The sequence below is a fragment of the Salmo trutta genome, chromosome 33, assembly GCF_901001165.1.
Source record: "Salmo trutta chromosome 33, fSalTru1.1, whole genome shotgun sequence".
Lineage (NCBI taxonomy): Eukaryota > Metazoa > Chordata > Actinopteri > Salmoniformes > Salmonidae > Salmo > Salmo trutta.
Genome location: NC_042989.1, coordinates 5,803,938 through 5,823,869, shown reverse-complemented (window position 1 = coordinate 5,823,869; position 19,932 = coordinate 5,803,938).

Genomic DNA, 19,932 nt, shown 5'->3' with positions numbered 1-19,932 from the left:
TGACTTGTTCATGCTAAATTAAGATTATATTGGTGGTGTCACCATATTACTAATACAAAAAAGAATACATTTATTACATATATATGTTCCTAATATAAGTGCATTTCTAATAGTACTTGATTAATACAAACATGTCTTCCCTACATAAGGGATGCCGATGGCATTACCCGTATGATTGGTGAGGATCTCCATATTGCAAATGTACGGTCCCTTACTAGACATCCACAAATGTTTTTAAAATAGGCCGACGGCCTCAGGTCATGCCCCAGGGCCAGATCTTCCGGGAAGTCATCAAATAAAGTCTCTCGGACATTTCGTTTCCGTTTTATACAATTAGATTTTTTTGGTCCTTTTTCCGCTGTTCCGGAATATTCCACCAGAATTTGTGATTTGCTTATTGCAAATGGACAAAACATCACCAAAGTGACATGGCCATTTCTCCTAAACGGAAAAGATTTCGAAGACAAAACTCGTGAGCACAAGTTTGGCCAAATGGGCTTTTAGCCCAGAAACAAGATGGCGTCAATGCCTTAAAGCAATTTGTTTTTTTCCCAAAAAGTTATAGATCTAGTTGTGGCGTGTTCAGACGAATCCATTAAGGTGGGTTTCGGAGCTCTGCGTGATTTCTGTAATTTTCTGAACTCACACACACACACACACACACACACACACACACACACACACACACACACAGTCAATGGGGAGTGACACAGTGTGAGGCATACAGACACACAGAGCCTGCAATAGTTACCTGCGTTCAAACTATCAAAGAATCATCAGACCTAGAGCTCTGAAACTTTGTATACATGTTCTAGAGCTTAAGTCGATAGTGCACGGTGAGTTATGTGGCTCTAGAAGGTTCTCAGGCCTCAGCCAATTCCAATGACTTCAATTCATTTTGAACATAGCGAAAATGACGACATTTAGAAAAGTCCCAGAATCACAAGACTACGTACATTGAAACTGCCTCGGCCCATAGAGACGGACCATAAAGTTTCTGTCTGATAGCTCATTCAGGGACCCCATAGCAAAGCCTGGAAAAAGTGAATTTTCAGCAATAATTAAGGTCGCTGCTCGGGCTAAACGAGTTGGACAAAGTGGGTTTGGTGTCAGTATGTGTCAGTTTGGTGTCAGAATGATATCTTATTGACTGATGGACGCTGACTTGATGGCTGACTTTTGTCAGTTTGAACAGTGATGAACCATCACCAAAATGACAGACTGAAATCAACACTAAGTGTTGGCAAATGGCATCACCGTAGTCTCTAGTCCGTACCGAGTTCAAGGAGATGCCCCACTTGACCGTAGCTCGCTCTGTCTGACCGCAGTGACCGTGCAAAAAAGTAGGCCCAAAATGAAGCCTGACCTAAATTTGAGGTGCTTTTGGGTATCTGCCAGAGTAGGTATATCATCAGGAGTAACAGGCATGTCCCTCCTCCCCATCCCTGGACTCTCTGGTCCTTCAGGAGAGAATATTGGCTATCTGTTGGTTGCTGCACCTTGGTCTGGTTCTACCTCTGCTTCCTCCTGACTCCTGCTGGGCGCATTGGCATCCTAGCTCCTGCCTGGTACACTGACATCCTCTGCTCCCATTTCCTCCGGACACCCACCTGGTGTATCAGCATCCTTTGCGTCCTCATGGCTCGGTGGTCACCTCCTTCTCCCTGGTGCAGGGAGAAGGAGGTGACAATGGATCTCGTCTGCCTGCTGTGACCGTGCTTTGTGCCAATGGATTACTGAACAAAGTGCACCAACAAAACAGAGGTTTTTGGACATAAAGAGGGACTTTATCGAACAAAACAAACATTTATTGTGTAACATGGATTCTTGTGAGTACAACCATATGAAGATCATCAAAGGTAAGTGATACATTTTTTCGCTATTTCTGACTTTTGTTACTCCTCTACTTGGCTGGTTACTGTTTGTAATGTTTTGTGAGCTGGACGCTGTCCTCAGATAATCGCATGGTATGCTTTCGCCGTAAAGTATTTTTGAAATCTGACACTGTGGTTGGATTAACAAGAAGTTTATCTTTAAGTCGATGTATAACACTTGTATGTTTTAGGAATTTTTATTATGAGTATTTCTGTTTTTGAATTTGGCGCTCTGCAATTTCACTGGCTGCTGGCCAGGTGTTCCACTAGCTATCCCTAATATTAATACACATTTTCCCTGTTCTATCAGCTCCACTATTTTATGATGTGTATGTATCATTACAGGATATCCCATGGTTAAGGTTGATGCTTTATCATATGCATAATGTAATGCTGCCATCCCTTGTTAACACGGTGGATAACCTTGAGCCACTGGATCTATTTTAGTGTTGTAGTATGCAATTGGCTGTTTTTGTCTTCCTGGTGCATTTCCTGCATAAGTACTGCTGCTGCATATTTGTCACACCTATTTGCTACATATAGCAAAAATGGTTTTGTGTAATCTGGGACCGCTAGGGCTGGTGCTGTTTGCATTTCCATCTTTAGCGTCTCAAATGCAATCAGGGTGTCATTATTCCAGTCTAGTTTTGCCCTAAGATTAAGTTGTCCTGCTTCTTTCATTATCTCTCGCAAAGGAGCTGTTTTAACTACATATTATCCAATCTGAGCTAAATCCAGTCATCCCTAAAAAGGTCATAATTTGAGCTACCGTTTGTGGCAATGGTGCTTTGCTGATTCCTTCCAGCTGTCCTGGTGCTATTGTCTTAGTTCCATGAGCTATGGTTATTCCTAGGTACTCAACCTGGGGCTGGCAGTACTGAAGTTCTGTTTTAGAGACTTTGTGTCCTCCTTCTGCCAATTTTTTTAGTACTTTCATGGAGTCTGTATGGCGCGGCTCCAATGCGGAGGCACAGATCAATAGATCATCAACATACTGAATCAACGTTCCATCAAGCATCAAATCTTCCAAATCAGCTCTCAATATCTGATTGAACACGTGGGGCGAGTGTTTAAATCTCTGGGGAAGATGAGTATACGTGTATTGTTTTCCTCTGTATGTAAACGCAAACAAATGTTTGCATTCTTCCGTCAGGTGCACACTAAAAAATGCTCAACACAAGTCAATCACTGTAAAGTAGTTGGCATCTGGGGGAACATTGGTCAACAGCATGTGAGGGGTTGGAATTTCCGCAAGCCAATCCTGTGCTATGTCATTAAATCATGTACCAATCTCAATTTTGTACCATCTGCTTTAAGAATAGGTAGTAAAGGTATATTACAACAGCTTTGTGTTTCTATCAGTACACCTGCTTTTATCAATCCCTCAATTGTCATGCTTATCCCTTTCCCAGCTTCTGGTTTCATATGATATTGAGCTTTCCAGGGAGGCTTAGCATCTGATTTTACTTTGACGCTTACAGGGCTTGCTGATGTTACCAATCCAACGTCTGTGTTATGTTGTGACCATACCCCTTCTGGTATGATTTTTTTCAATTTCCTGCCTTTGTTCACTAACTAGCTCTACTTCTTCACCTAATTGTACTTGCTGATTAGCTGTAACCTCAACTTCTCTTGGATCCCCATTCAAAACTCTTGTGGCTAGTATCTTAATAAAGATGATGTTATCTACCTTATCTTTGGAGTGGAAAATCAATGGATTGATTATCTGTTTTATCCCATTTACTTTTCTTGGATTTCTTCATAATTGGTCCCAATTATTTTGCTATAAATCCTTGATTTGCCAACAATGTAATGTTAGGGACAGACTGAGAGACATTGTACCATTTTTGTACAAACTTTGATCCATCTCTGTCCATCATATCCATTGCAACTCCCTGTTTCCCTATAATTATGCACTGTGACATAATTGGTACTGACCCAACATTTGCATTCATTGTCCAAAGTTATTCTAACAAATGGTCTTGGTAGGGGTCATACTGCGTTGTGTAATGGTACTCTGATTTTGCTCTGCCAGCTTGGGGTATCTGAGCCTGAATAAACCTTCCCCATTTCACTATGGTTCTGTTCACTTCTGTCTCAATGTCCCCTAACCAATATACATTTGCTGTTTCTCCTGTCATTACCATTTGCAAATGTAATCCTGTTCTGTCTATTATTACCCCTTCAGCAGAGCACTTAATTTGTATGCCCCTTTTGCATCGAGCATCGCTTCCCAGTAGATTAATTTGGGTTTGTTCTGACACTAGTATGGGAAATGTTGCTGATTTGCCATCAGCTGTCAGACAGACTGGAGTTGTCATTGAAATTAGTTGCATTTGTCCCGAGAATCCTATAGTTTTGGCATATTTACCAGACGTGGGGAGATGAGAGGCAGAATTTGGATTTACACATGTGTAAGTGGCTCCAGTATCTATCTTCATAGATGTGCCTCTATTTTTTATTTGAACCTGCAGCATAGATTCTTGATTCTCTGGGCACCCCTAGTATCCTTGATTGGGCCTCGCCCATGGGTTCACAGGGCCTTGTGGTTGCCTCTGGTTGCCCTGCCAGCCATCATCCTGGTTCCAGTGATTCTGGTCCCCACATCCTTGTGGCTGCCAATTATTTTGGTTCCCTTCACCTCTGTTCTGCCAAGGATTTGTAGGGCAGTCTCGCCTGGAGTGTCCCCACTGTTGGCATCCCCAACAGACCCCAGGTAGTCCCTAGTTCCTTTTTTCTGATTATTTTGCAGAGCTTTTTGTTGCTTATTGTCACCATTCCAATTTTGGGGTTGTTGTGTATACACATTCACTACTGGTGGTGTGGGTTGCCCTTGGGCCTGCTGGACCGGAGGTGGTTGCGGCCCTCCAGGGGAGACTGCAGCCATTGTCCCTATTTCCGTCACAGAGCTGTCACGGGCCTGGACTTTCTTTTTTCCTTTGTTGGTCAGTTCTTCCAGCTGTAGCTGGGTCAGTTTTCTCTGAATGTCTCTTCCTTGTTCTGTAAGTCTCTGTTCATCCTTTCTGTGTTTTTCCACAGCATGGATCACGTGGTCACAGAATTCCTTGTGTGATTTTGAAGTCAGTCCCACCACAACCTCCAGCAGGCTCTTTACTGACTGGGACATGGCTTCTATAAGTGAGTTTCGGAATAAAGTTGTCATCAGTGGGTCTCCCTCTGGGTCCCGTTCTGTTTCCAGCTTCCACCGTTTCAGCTGTCCATGTAGGTACGCAGCCGGATTCTCTGTCTCCCCCAGTTGTTCTCCTTTCAGCGATTTTGGTTCAATCCTTGCGGGATACTCTTCTCTCAGGGCTCGCCAGACTCTAGGACAGTGTGTATCAAAGTCCAGTCCATCCCCCATTGGATCTCTCACTGTCCTTCTCAGGCCGCTGGCACATAGTACATCCTCCATTTTTGCCATTCCCACTACTCTCGCCAACAGCGCCTTGTGATCCCCCACAGCCAGTAGTTTCCCAATGGTTTGCTCTTCAAAGGTTCTGATCCACTTTCCAGCTCCATCATGCAAGTCAGGCAAGAGAGCAACCAACCATTCCAGGTCCAGCAATCCCCATGGAACGTAATGCCCCTGTGTTCCCTTTATCAAAATGGGACATTGAGGAGCATATCTAGTTGGCTTCCTCAGAGTTTCCCTATTCCTCAGGTCTCTTCTTACTTCTATCAGCTCGTCCACAGCTAAGGCCTGTTCTTCTCCTTCTTCCTCTTTTCTCAGTTGTTCTTGTTGTCTTAACTTTATTTCTATCTTCTTTAACTCCTTTTCTATCCATGCACAAAATGTTTCTGTCTCTAAATCTTCCTCCAGAGGTTCCTCATGTCCTTCCCAATTTTTCCATGCTCTTTCTAAGGCCTTTCTCATTCCCTTTTTCCTAAGTCCCTTATTCTTTTCACGCTTTCTTCTTCTTCTCTTCTTTCCCTGTAACAGAGTTTTTCCCATTCACTTTCCTCATCTAATTCCCCGAACTCCTGTTCTCTGCAGGCCCCCTGCTCTCTTCTTCCCTTTTCTTTTCTTTTTTCTAGCTTTCGCTTTAATCCTTCTACTTCTCTATCCACTTGCTCATCCATTATTTTTATCTTATCTCTTGTATCTCCATCTGATGATTCGTCATCTTGTTCTTCCTTTTCTTTTTTCCATCTTTGCCAGGGCTTCTCTCAGTCCCTCATAACAGTTCAAGTTTTCCGTCCTTGTTTCTGTGGCCTGCTCAATCTCTTTTTCTCTTTTTTCATTTTTTTCGCTTTGTCTGAGAGGGCGTAGAGGGAGTCTCCTTTTCTTCTTTTTTCTCTATTTCTCCCTTTATTTACATAATTCCTGACACCGTCAGAAATTGTCCATTGGTGTATGGTGGAGGGTTTGTAAACCACTCCACTTTTTCTTTATCTGTTTTCTTGTCATCTTTTTTCAATGTTTCTCTTGCTGTTTTCATGCTCTTCAGCAATCCTTCTCCTTCTGCTTTAAACTTTTTTAGCCCTTCATTCTCTCTTTCTCTTTTATTTCTTCTTTTCTTCCCTGTCACTTGTTTTGTGTTTTTTTTTATCAGGGTTTCTATTTCCTCACACACTGAGATGTCAAATGTTCCTTCCGCTGGCCATTTGGTGCTCCTTTTCCTTGTGTGTTCCTCCCTCTTAGACATTTTTGTTATTTCTTCCTTGCATAGGGGATGCCTAGTCCCCAGAATTTCTACAGGCGTTTTACAAATTTTTTGCCATCTGTTATTCTATTATTTTATTTATTAAAACCACTCTGCTTCTCTCGTTGCCAAGTATCTCCCAGTTAGTCCAGGGCTAAACCTACCTAATGGTCCGTTAAGCCTCGGATAGCTTGACCACACCCTATTTCCTCCTACTGATTGCCACGTTACTTTAACGTCTCTAAACCATGCATTTGGTTTATATATTATTTCTCCTGTCTTTATGTGTTTATAATAGTTCTCTCTTTTATTAATTAAGTGACGGTTCTGTAAAGGTGTGCAATCTTTCCCCACCAAGAAACGGTAACTTCCACACACTCTCACACTTTTAACCACGTTTTTCCTAAAACGACCTGCAAATCCATTTATATATATATTTCACCTTTATTTAACCAGGTAGGCTTGTTGAGAACAAGTTCTCATTTACAACTGCGACCTGGCCAAGATAAAGCAAAGCAGTGTGACACAGACAACAACACTGAGTTACACATGGAGTAAACAATAAACAAGCCAATAACACAATAAACAAGTCAATGACACAGTAGCAAAAAAAGAAAGTCTATATACAGTGTGTGCAAAAGGCATGAGGAGGTAGGCAATAAATAGGCCATAGGAGCGAATAATTACAATTTAGCAGATTAACACTGGAGTACAAATGAGCATATGATGATGTGCAAGTAGAAATACTGGTGTGCAAAAGAGCAGAAAAGTAAATAAAATAAAAACAGTATGGGGATGAGGTAGGCAGATTGGGTGGGCAATTTACAGATGGACTATGTACAGCTGCAGCAGCTCAGGTAGCTGATGTTTGAAGTTGGTGAGGGAAATAAAAGTCTCCAACTTCAGCGATTTTTGCAATTCGTTCCAGTCACTGGCAGCAGAGAATTGGAAGGAAAGGCGGCCAAAGGAGGTGTTGCCTTTGGGGATGATCAGTGAGATATACCTGCTGGAACGTGTGCTACGGGTGGGTGTTGTCATCGTGACCAGTGAACTGAGATAAGGCGGCGCTTTACCTAGCATAGACTTATAGATGACCTGGAGCCAGTGGGTCTGGCGAGGAATATGTAGTGAGGGCCAGCCGACTAGAGCATACAGGTCGCAGTGGTGGGTGGTATAAGGTGATTTGGTAACAAAACGGATGGCACTGTGATAGACTGCATCCAGTTTGCTGAGTAGAGTAATAGAAGCTATTTTGTAGATGACATCGCCGAAGTCGAGGATCGGTAGGATAGTCAGCTTTACTAGGGTAAGTTTGGCGGCGTGAGAGAAGGAGGCTTTGTTGTGAAATAGAAAGCCGATTCTAGATTTGATTTTGGATTGGAGATGTTTAATATGAGTCTGTAAGGAGAGTTTACAGTCTAATCAGACACCTAGGTATTTATAGTTGTCCACATATTCTAGGTCGGAACCGTCCAGGGTGGTGATGCTAGTCGGGCGGGCGGGTGCAGGCAGCGAACGGTTGAAAAGCATGCATTTAGTTTTACTAGCGTTTAACAGCAGTTGGAGGCCACGGAAGGAGTGTTGTATGGCATTGAAGCTTGTTTGGAGGTTTGTTAGCAAAGTGTCCAAGGAAGGGCCAGAAGTATACAGAATGGTGTCGTCTGCGTAGAGGTGGATCAGGGAATCGCCCGCAGCAAGAGCCATCCCCTCCCTGATACACTTCCACAACACAGGATAACTGTATTATACAGGATTTTCACCTATCTAAGCAGACCCTCGCTGGTTAACTTTCTTAACACAATCAAGGCGGTATCATAGGATTTCTTACCCACCCAAGCAGACCCTTGCTAAACCTAGACAAGGCGGTATCGTAGGAATTCTTTCCCACCCAAGCAGACCCTTGCCTAACCTAGTCAAGGTGGTATTGTAGGATTTCATACCCACCCAAACAGACCCTTGCTAAACCTAGTTAAGGCGGTATCGTGGGGGTTTCTTACCTATCCAAGCAGACCCTTGCCGATTTACCTTTCTTAACACAGTCAAGGCGGTATCATAGGATTTATACCTGTTTGTGTTGACCATACAGACAGACAGCCGCTACCTCAAAATGAATCAGGCAGAGCAGTCAACCAGGCAAACGGATGAATTCAAAGAAATTGAACAAATGCCCCAGATGAGCAGCTGAGTGAGCCGGATGAATTGAATTACCCACCCGTCTCAGACTGATTGAACAGGATGAATGGGCTGTGTTCGCGCACAAACCCAAATAGATTGAACAAACAAGTCTGGCCGAACTGAATCAGACAAAAAAATCCTAACTCAAACAAACTAAACAAACTGGTCAGATGAACTACCTGAACAAGACAAGTGGATAACCTCGCAGGCTCCTGAAGAAAATCACACAAACTTTAACTATGAGTAAGAACTCAGCTTACCTCTTGGTTACGGTGGCCATCCGTTTGTGAGACTTGTCCAGAAGACCCGTGCGTAGTCACAGAATTTTCACCATTCGCTGGTCCCTTGTAGCCACTCCTGGCAAGCTCACCATTTATGACATGGAAATATTCAAGCAAATATTTCTCAGATACCGAAACTTGTGAATTCAAATAGACTTTATTACAAAGTAACAAAAGCCGAGCAATTCCATGGAACAACTGATCTCTCCAGTCTCAGCACTCTGCTTTTATACAGTTTTACCCTTACATAACATACATGGTCACTCCTCTCTATGTAAACGATCAACACCCTTTGGCCACCATTATCTTTCTCTCACTTCTTGCTTGTTCACGCCCACTGACTTGTTTATGCTCATTTTAGATTATATTGGCAGTGTCACCATATTACTAATACAAAAAAGAATAAATTAATTACATATATATGTTCCTAATATAAGTGCATTTCTAATAGTAATGATTAACCGAATGTTGATTATACTCCCTACATCTGAGAAAACACTGTGATACTGAAAGATCTGCTTAGGTCATGGAAATTCTCCAACACCAACCCCAAAGGAAGCCCTTTTTCCTTTTGGTAGGCTGCCATAGTAAATAATAATTAGTTCTTAACTGACTTGCCTAGTTAAATAAAAGATGGAGAAGCCCCGCTCTATACAGAGCAGGGACGGAAGGTTGCCGATGTCGACTTTAAAATTGTAGGAGTAGGCACTGTGGCCACAGATACAGACACCCCCAGCGACGAAGGTGCAGTAAGCTCAAGCTCCAGGATGGTGAAACTATTCGTTGTTTGTATCCGCTCCGGGACTCTCGTTGAGAGTGTAGACTGCTTTGCGGGAGGCTGCTGTCTTTGGCTTCCACGGCTCGTGACATGTGACCATCGTTGATTGCCATTCTCCTCTTGCTGTGCTCCTTCAACTTTGCTTTCAGATGGGGGAGCTCCGGGAAACACCGGCCAGTCAGATAACGACAAATGACAAGGCGGAGGTGTATCCAACCAGCGCGAAAACCATCCAGCCACCGACTTAGAAATGTTAAACATTCCACTCTGCGTTTTCCCCAGTTTCTTACATAGGCTGGCGACCTGCATGACCAAAGAAGCCACCTCAGCAAGCAAACAATTGCTGAATTGGAACTCTGAGTGATCCAGTTTGTCCTGAAACAAAGCGTAGTAGATACCGTTCATTTATTTCTCCAGACTCAATTGCAAAACTCATCTGGGACTAACTTCATTAGCTTGATGGCTAGCAGTTTAGCGGCTCTGTGAAGCAGGCTTTGGCCTGTCTGTTAAGGTGGATTACGGGACAAGAAATAGTGGTCCTAGCTATTAAAAGCTAACAAAGTCGCTGAATCCATGCAGAAACAAGTTTTAGTCAAAAATAGCAAACCGGGTGTTTCCAGCATAAAATGATAATATTTGCCTAGGAACTCGCTTTGTGAAGGTGTAACAGTTTTGCTTCAGGTTGTTTTTTGTTAAGGGTGCCAGGTAGGTTGATTTCTCCATTTTGTTTGTGAGGTAACGAGTCCCGTCCGGTCTGTCAAGTCTACACCAATACAAAGGACTCATGTAAAAGTCAGCATGGAAATACACTTTTCACAAACTCTTAAAACATTGGAAATAACTTCAAAACAACTGTGTTCTTTTGCGTTGGTTGTATTACCAAAATAAATGATCACACACATAAAATAATGTCACAACACAATGATCTCTGGTTCCTCAAGAAAAGTCCCATACCTCGGGCCTAAAAATAGTACATCCCGGTAAATGAGTTCAATATATGTCCATTCTTAAAGTGTAGCGTAAAACCAGTCTCAATCATACAATCAAAATCTCAAACTTTTACCACAAAACAATAAAAAGTTATCAGAACTCCCAGTAGTCTTCACCAACAATTGAACACAACCCAACACGATGTAAATCAAGCTAAAACAAATGAAATATTGGTTGGAAAAAGTTGTAGTCAGTCAGTCAATCCAATCCATCAACAGAACTCCAGCGAAAAAAGGCCACGGAGAAACAGTGGAGATCAACTGAGATGTTGCCACGACTCCTACCGTAGGTAGCTCCCCCTCCTGTTCGGGTGGCGCTCGGCGGTCGTCGTCGCCGGCCTACTAGCTGCCACTGATTTCCTTTTCCCCCTTTTTTTTGATTGTGTGCACCTGTTTTTGGTTTGGGCTGATTAGCTGGGCTATTTTAGCCAGGAGGCCCGCCTGCTCTGTGTGCGGGATTGTTTCTCTGTTTGCTTTGCTTGGTGACACTCTGATTTTGTATTTTGCAGTAGTGCGTGTGTTTGCGCCAACAGTGTTTTGTCCCCTGTGTTTGGGGCACCTTGTTTTGTTGTGCGCTTTGATCGCTGTTTTGGGAAGGCTTGTGTTTTAGCCGTTGTGCTTATTAAAAGCCACTAACCTGCATCGCAGCTTCCTGCATTTGATTCCTCCAGTACGACACTCAAGCCTTACAGATGTCGAGTCCAAAGGAATAGATGAGTGAACCCAATCCTGGTTAATTTTGAGAGAAGGTTGAAAAGCACACTTTTTAAATACAACAAAACAAACGAAGTAAAGGAGCTTTGGAACCTTTTTGCACAGCGGATGCTGGCTATTTAATAGGGAATTAAAGGAGAAGCACCCCATCAGCAGGAGAAACACTGAGACGGTCCAGACAAATTCACAGCGTCAGAAAGGCCAAAGAACTGAACCCCAATGAATTCAACAAACATCTCTCCATCACTAACACATACAGTCATGGGTGGTAACAATTTACTTGAAAAGGCAAGGCACTCTGGGAAATTACATTGGAGGGGAGGCTTAGTGGGGGCATTAATTCAAATGTTCAAGCTTATACAACTCAAATCTGGACCCCCTACATCAGCGGTGTCAAACTCATTACATGGAGGGCCTAGTGTCTGCTGCTTTTAGTTTTATCCTTTCAATTAAGACCTTGACAACCAGGTGAAGGGAGTTCCTTACTAATCAGTGACCTTAATTTATCAATCAATTACAAGAGAGAAGCGAAAACCCGCAGACACTCGGCCCTCCATGGAATGAGTTTGGTACATGTGCCCTACATGGTCACAGTGACTGTCGGTTTGAGTAATGACTTCAAAATCACTTTTAGTAACTGTACTCAGATATGTTAAGTGCAATGGGTTTCTTCAAAAGTTTCGAATAATGACAGCACATTGGACTTTACAGTGTAGCGTCACTGGGACCAGAAGACCAGGGCACCACACCGCCGTGCTGAGCTCAGCAACATCCTAGTTGTGAATAAATAAATACATACAGTGCCTTCAGAAACTTTTCACACCTCTTGACTTTATCCACATTTTTTTGTTTTACAGCCTGAATTAAAAACAGATTAAATTGATAGGCCTGCCGATACAGTGTGTCACACAATACCCAATAATGTCAAAGTGGAATGATATTTTTAGAGATTTTTACAAATTAATAAAAAATGAAAAGCTGAAATGGATTGAGTCAATAAGTATTCTAATCCTTTGTTATGGCAAGCCAAATAAATTCAGGAGTAAAAGTCACATAACTTGCAATAATAGTGTTTAATATGATTTTTGAAGGACTACCTCATCTCTGTTCCCAACACATATAATTATCTGGAATGTTCCCTCAGTAGAGCAATGAATTTCAAACACAGATTCAACCACAAAAACCAAGGAGGTTTTCTAATGCCTCGCAAAGGGGACCTATTGGATGGATAAAAAAAAGCAGACATTGAATATCCCTTTGAGCATGGTGAAGTTATTAATTACACTTTGGATGGTGTATCACTATAAAGATACAGGCATCCTTCCAAACTCAGTTGTCGGAGAGGAAGGAGACCACTCAGGGATTTCACCATGACGCCAATGGTGACTTTGAAACAGTTACAGAGTTTAATGGCTGTGATAGGCTGTGATAGGAGAAAACTGAGGATGGATCAACAACATTGTAGTTACTCCACAATACTAACCTAAATGACATAGTAAAAAGAAGGAAGCATGTACAGAATAAAAATATTTAAAAATGCATCCTGTATGCAATAAGGCACTAAAGTAAAACTGAAAGCAATGTGGCAAAGAAATTAATTTCATGTCCTGAATACAAAGTGTTATGTTTGGGTCAAATCCAACACAACACATCACTGAGTACCATTATGTGTCATGTTATGGGTATTCTTGTCACCGGCAAGGACTAGGGAGTTTCTTAGGATAAAAATAAATAGAATAGAGCAAAGCACAGCCAAAATCCTAGAGGAAAACCTGTTTCAGTATGCTCTCCAACAGACAATGGGGGACACATTCACCTTTCAGCAGCACAATAACTTCTTTGGGATAGGGGGCAGTATTTTCACGGCCGGATAAACAACGTAACCGATTTAATCTGGTTACTACTCCTGCCCAGAAAATAGAATATGCATATAATTAGTAGATTTGGATAGAAAACACTCTAAAGTTTCTAAAACTTTTTGAATGGTGTCTGTGAGTATAACAGAACTCATATGGCAGGCAAAAACCTGAGAAAAATCTAACCAGGAAGTGAGAATTCTGGTGCTTGTAGTCCTTTCAAGTCATTGCCAATCGAACACACAGTGAGTTAGTGTTCATTTTGCACTTCCTAAGGCTTCCACTAGATGTCAACAGTCTTTAGAGAGTTGTTTGAGTCGTCTATGATGAACAGAGACCGAATGAGAAGGCTGAGAAGTTGGTGACCCCGGGAATGAGACGCGCATTCACGTGATAGGTAGCTCCACGTTCCAAAACGTTTTTCAAGACACTGGTTTCGTCCGGTTGGAATATTACTGAATCTTCACGTTCTAAAGGCCCTAAAGATTGATGCTTTACAACGTTTGACATGTTTGAACGAACGTAAATAGATTTTTTTTTTACTTTTCTTCGTGACATTTTCCTCGCGCGTCCTACATTTGGAGTAGCTGAACTGAATGCGCGAACAACAAGGAGCTATTTGGACATAAATGATGGAGTTAATCGAACAAAACAACATTTATTGTGGACCTGGGATTCCTGGAAGTGCCTTCTGATGAAGATTACTAAAGGTAAGCGAATATTTCTAGTTTTATTTATGCTTTTAGATGACTCCAAAATGGCGGCTATCTGTATTGCTTGATATTTTTTTCTGAGCGCAGTACTCAGATTATTGTAAGTGTGCTTTCCACATAAAGTTATTTTGAAATTGGACAACGTGGTTGGATTCAGGAGATGTTTATCTATAATTCTTTGAATAACAATTTAATATTTTATCAAGGTTTATGAGTAGTATTTTTGTAAATCGGTGTGCTGATTCACCGGCAGTTTTGGAGGCAAAATATTTTCTGAACGTCACGAGCCATTGTAAAATGCTGTTTTTCGATATAAATATGAACTTGATCGAACAAAAAATGCATGTATTGTGTAACATGATGTTCTAGGAGTGTCATCTGATGAAGATTGTCAAAGGTTAGTGCTGCATTTAGCTGTGTTTTGGGTATTTGTGATGCATGATAGTTGCTTGGAAATGGCTGTGTGTTTTTTTGTGTCTATGTACTCTCCTAACATAATCTAATGTTTTGCTTTCGCTGTAAAGCCTTTTTGAAATCGGACAACGTGGTTCGATTCAGGAGAAGTGTATCTATAAAATGATGTAAAATAGTCCTATGTTTGAGAACTTTGAATTTTGACATTTTGTGGTTTTAAATTTGACGCTCTGATTTGTCACTGGCTGTTGAATAGTGTGGGACGATTTCGTCCCACCTCCCCTAGAGAGGATAACATAAAACACAAGGCCAAATATTTGGAGTTGCTTACCAAGACGAACTTGAATTTTCCTGAGTAGCCTAGTTACAGTTTTGACTTAAATCGTCTTGAAAATCCATGGCAAGACTTGAAAATGGCTGTCTAGCAATGATCAACAACCAACTTGACAGAGCTTGAAGAATTTTTCAAAGAATAATGTACAAATATAGTATAATCCAGGTGTGCAAAGCTGCCAAAGGTGATTCTAACATGCATTGAAGCAGAAGTGTGAATACATATGTAAATGAGATATTTCTGTATTTCATATTCAATACATGTAAAACATGTTTTAAATCAAATCAAATTGTATTTGTCACATGCGCCGAATACAACAGGTGTAGACCATACAGTGAAATGCTTACTTACAAGCCCTTAACAATACAGTTTTAAGAAAAATACCTACAAAAATAAGAAATAAAAGCAACAAATAATTAAAGAGCAGGAGCACAATAACAATAGCGAGGCTATATACAGAGTCAATGTGCGGGGGCACCGGTTAGTTGAGATAATTGAGCTATTATGTACATGTAGGTATTAAAGTTATTAAAGTGACTATGCATAGATAATTAACAGAGAGCAGCAGCGTGAAAGGGGGGGTGGGCAATGCAAATAGTCTCGGAAGCCATTTGATTAGATGTTCAGCAGTCTTATCTCTTGGGAGTAGAAGCTGTTTAGAAGCCTCTTGGACCTAGACTTGGCGCTCCGGTACTACTTGCCGTGCGGTTGCAGAGAGAACAGTCTATGACTAGGGTGACTTGAGTCTTTGACAATTTTTTGAGCCTCCCTCTGACAACGCCTGGTGTAGAGGTCCTGGATGGCAGGAAGCTTGGCCCCAGTGATGTACTGGGCCGTACGCACTACCCTTTGTTCTGCCTTGCTGGCGGAGGCCGAGCAGTTGCCATACCAGGCAGTGATGCAACCAGTCAGGATGCTCTCGGTGGTACAGCTGTGGAACCTTTTGATGATCTGAGGACCCATGCCAAATCTTTTCAGTCTCCTGAGGGGGAATAGATTTTGTCGTGCCCTCTTCACGACTGTCTTGGTGTGCTTCAACCATGTTAGTTTGGTGGTAATGTGGACACCAAGGAACTTGAAACTCTCAGCCTGTTCCACTACAGCCCCGTCGATGAGAATGGGGGCATGCTCGGTCCTCCTTTTCCTGTAGTCCACAATCATCTCCTTTGTCTTGATCACGTTGAGGTAGAGGTTGTTGTCCTGGCACCACACGGCCAGGTCTCTGACCTCCTCCCTGTAGGCTGTCAAGCTGTTGTCGGTGATCATGCCTACCACTGTTGTGTCATCTTCAAATTTAACGATGGTTTTGGAGTCGTGCCTGCCGTGCAGTCTTGAGTGAACAGGGAGTACAGGAGGGGACCGCCTGAGGGGCCCCCATGTTGAAGATCAGAATGGCGGATGTGTTCTTACATATCCTTACCACCTAGGGGCAGCCCGTCAGGAAGTCCAGGATCCAGTTGCAGAGGGAGGTGTTTAGTCCCAGGGTCCTTAGCCTAGTGATGAGCTTTGAGGGCACTATGGTGTTGAACGCTGAGCTCTAGTCAAAGAATAGCATTCTCACATAGGTGTCCCTTTTGTCCAGGTATGAAAGGGCAGTGTGGAGTGCAATAGAGATTGCGTCATCTGTGGATCTGTTGGGGCGGTATGCAAATTGGAGTTGGTCTCGGGTTTCTGGAACATTGGTGTTGATGTGAGCCATGACCAGCCGTTCAAAGCACTATGGTGGTCTGCTTGAAACATGTTGGTATTACAGACTCAGACAAGGAGAGGTTGAACATGTCAGTGAAGACACTTGCCAGTTGGTCAGCGCATGCTCAGAGTACATGTCCTGGTAATCCGTCTGGCCCTGCGGCCTTGTGAATGTTGACCTGTTTAAAGGTCTTACTCACATCGGCTACGGAGAACGTGATCGCACAGTCATCCGGAACAGCTGATGCTCTCATGCATGTTTCAGTGTTACTTGCCTCGAAGCAAGCATGGGAAGTAGTTTAGCTCGCCTGGTGGGCCTGCCAATACAGTGTGTAACCCGCCAGCTGTATGTTATTCATGTCGTTGTTCAGCCACGACTATGTGAAACATATGATATTACAGTTTTTAATGTCATGTTGGTAGGATTTACGTGCTTGTAGTTCGTCCACTTTATTATCCAGCGATTGTCCGTTTGCCAATAGTACCGATTGCAAAGGCAGATTACCACTCATGGCCGGATCCTTACAAGGCACCCCGATCTCCTTTCGCGATATCTCCGTCTTTTTCTCCTGCGAATGATGGGGATGAGGGCCTCGTCGGGTGTCTGGAGTAAATCCCTCTCGTCCGACTCATTAAAGAAAAATGATTTGTCCAGGTCAAGGTGAGTAATCGCTGTTCTGATGTCCAGAATCTCTTTTCGGTTGTAAGAGACAGTAGCAGCAACATTATGTTCAAAATATGTTACAAACAATGCCATTTTTTTGTATAAATAGCACGGTTGGTTCAGAGCCCATAAAATGGCAGCCATCCCCTCCGGCACCATTACAATTTTGTGTAGATACGTGAGAAAAATATATTTTATTCATTTTGAATTTAGTTTGCAAAAATTTGGGGGAAATAAGTCGAGACATATGAATACTTTCTGAAGGCATATTAGACAAAGAAGAAAATCAATGATTCAAGGCCTTATAGATGACCACTGGCTTATAATACCTTAAACAGCCTAACTACTTGTGTTGCAAATTAGTGCCTGTGTTGCCCCTGCCCACTTAGATACACAGAAAATTCTCCAGTGTTAAAATAGCACTGAAAGTATTACGTTTAACAGTGGTGCATTGTCTATACAGGTTCACACTTTTTAATGTTAAATGAACACCCTGTTTAATATAACGCCTTATTTTCACATTTCCCAGTGCCTGGACTTTCTGTGGAATTGTAAAGTTACCACCCATGACCATATTTGTTAGTGACAAAGATCTGTATGTTGCGGACTTTATTTTATCGTGTGGCCTTTGCCAAGAGAGATCCTAAGCAAATATGTCATCATTAAAATTACATTATTAAACACAGTACAAGTATTTAATAAACCTTATCTTCTGGGCCTATGTTGGAAAAACGACACTAGGTTACACCGGCCAATTTGCTGTGCCTACAATAACTGCTTCAGCCTCATATAGCATTCACTCTCTCCCATCCTCTCCCATCCCCTACCACTCTCTTCCTGTGTGTCACATTTAATGCAGTGGTACAGGTAACTGGCAAAATAAAGGAAACACCAACAAATGTGTCTTAATAGGCCGTTGGACCATGATGAGCCACCAGAACAGCTTCAATGCACTTTGGCATATATTCTACAAGTGTCTGGAACTCTATTGGAGGGAAGCGACATCATTCTTCCATAAGAAATTCCATAATTTGGTGTTTTGTTGATGGTGGTGGAAAACCCTGTCTCAGGCGCCGTTCCAGAATCTCCCATAAATGTTCAATTGGGTTGAGATTTGGTGAGACGCATAACCGCCCGCCCCTCCCAGTGCTCCTTTGAGAACCCTCTTTCAAAGACACAGCGATCTCGTCTTCTAGCCATGGTAGACAAAATAATGGGCAACTGGGCATTTTTATACATGACCGTAAGCATGATGGTAGGTTTTAATTGCATAATTAACTCAGGAACCACATCTGTATGGAAGCACCTGCTCTCAATATAATTTGTGTCCCTAATACACAGGGTTAACTGCTGTGACGAGTGACGTCATCTGAGCTCAGGGAGATGACAGGAGTGAGTTTGTCAGATTATTACTCTGGGAGAGGAGTGAGACACACACAGAAGCTGATTCAGCAGAAGCCATCCGCTACTCTCTTTGCCTCCACTGAACCTTTACTGTATGCTACTATCGTCTCTCCCCTTCTCCACCCTCATCCCAAGCACATACCATACAGTACTGTATGCTCCTGTTGAACTAGTATCGCATGTAGAATCAAATCTCATTGATTTCTCTGAGCCTGCATGGCTAACCCACCAATCGGATGTGTGAAATGGGTTACAGTCATCAGATAGATGTTTATGGAATAAGGTATATGTGTAAATATGTCATACTATTATCAATGTTACAGTAGATATTCTCCTTTGTGTCTGTGTGAGAGAGATCTCTAAGTGTCAGTCTGTCTGTAGAGCTAGTCAGTCTGTACCTGTGTGGGCAACAGGATTAAATCAAATCTTAATGTATTTGTCACATGCGCCGAATACAACAGGTTACCGTGAAATGCTTACTTACAAGCCCTTAACCAACAATGCAGTTTAAAAAAAACAAGAGTTAAGAAGGGAGAGGGAGAGGTTGTTTTCCTGGCACTACACTGCCAGTTCCCTGACCTCCTCCCTATAGGTTGTCTCGTCATTGTCAGTGATCAGGCCTACCACTGTTGAGTTGTCAGCAAACTTAATGATGGTGTTGGAGTCGAGTTTGGCCACACAGTCGTGGGTGAACAGGAAATACAGGAGGGGACTAAGTACACAACCCTGAGGAGCCCCAGTGTTAAGGGTGTGTACTTAGACAAGTCACCGGATATCGGACAACTCTGAAGAAGGACAACAGGAGAATAGTTGTTGGAACCATTTCGAACAATCAGAGCATTACAAGCGTGCAGTGAAAGTGCCCAACCCCCTTTCCAAGGCTGCCCCGTTCACCGAGAGATCACCGGCAAACCCAGGTATTTCACATAAATACTTTCATCATTTCTTGCTCAAAGCGGGTGGTGGTTTGTGTGCAAAGTACATGGTTATTGTAGGGGAGAGTAGTTTCTGAATGTGGCAATGTTACTGTAAGTATCTCTGTCCCTCTACCTCTCCATCTCTTCTTTAACTTCTCTAGGGTATGGGGCAGTATTTTGACGTCCGGATGGAAGGCGTGCCCAAATTAAACTGCCTCCTACTCAGGCTCAGAAGGTAGGATATCCATATTATTAGTAAATTTGGATAGAAAACACTCTGACGTTTATAAAACTGTTGGAATGATGAAAAATCCAACCAGGAAGTGTTGATTGCCTATACAGTGTACAGTGACTTAGGGTTCATTTTGCACTTCCTAAGGCTTCCACTAGATGTCAACAGTCTTTAGAACGTTGTTTCATGCTTCCACTGTGAATATGGAGAGAACAAGATGGCCTGGAAGTTGATGAGTGAGAAAATGACATGAGC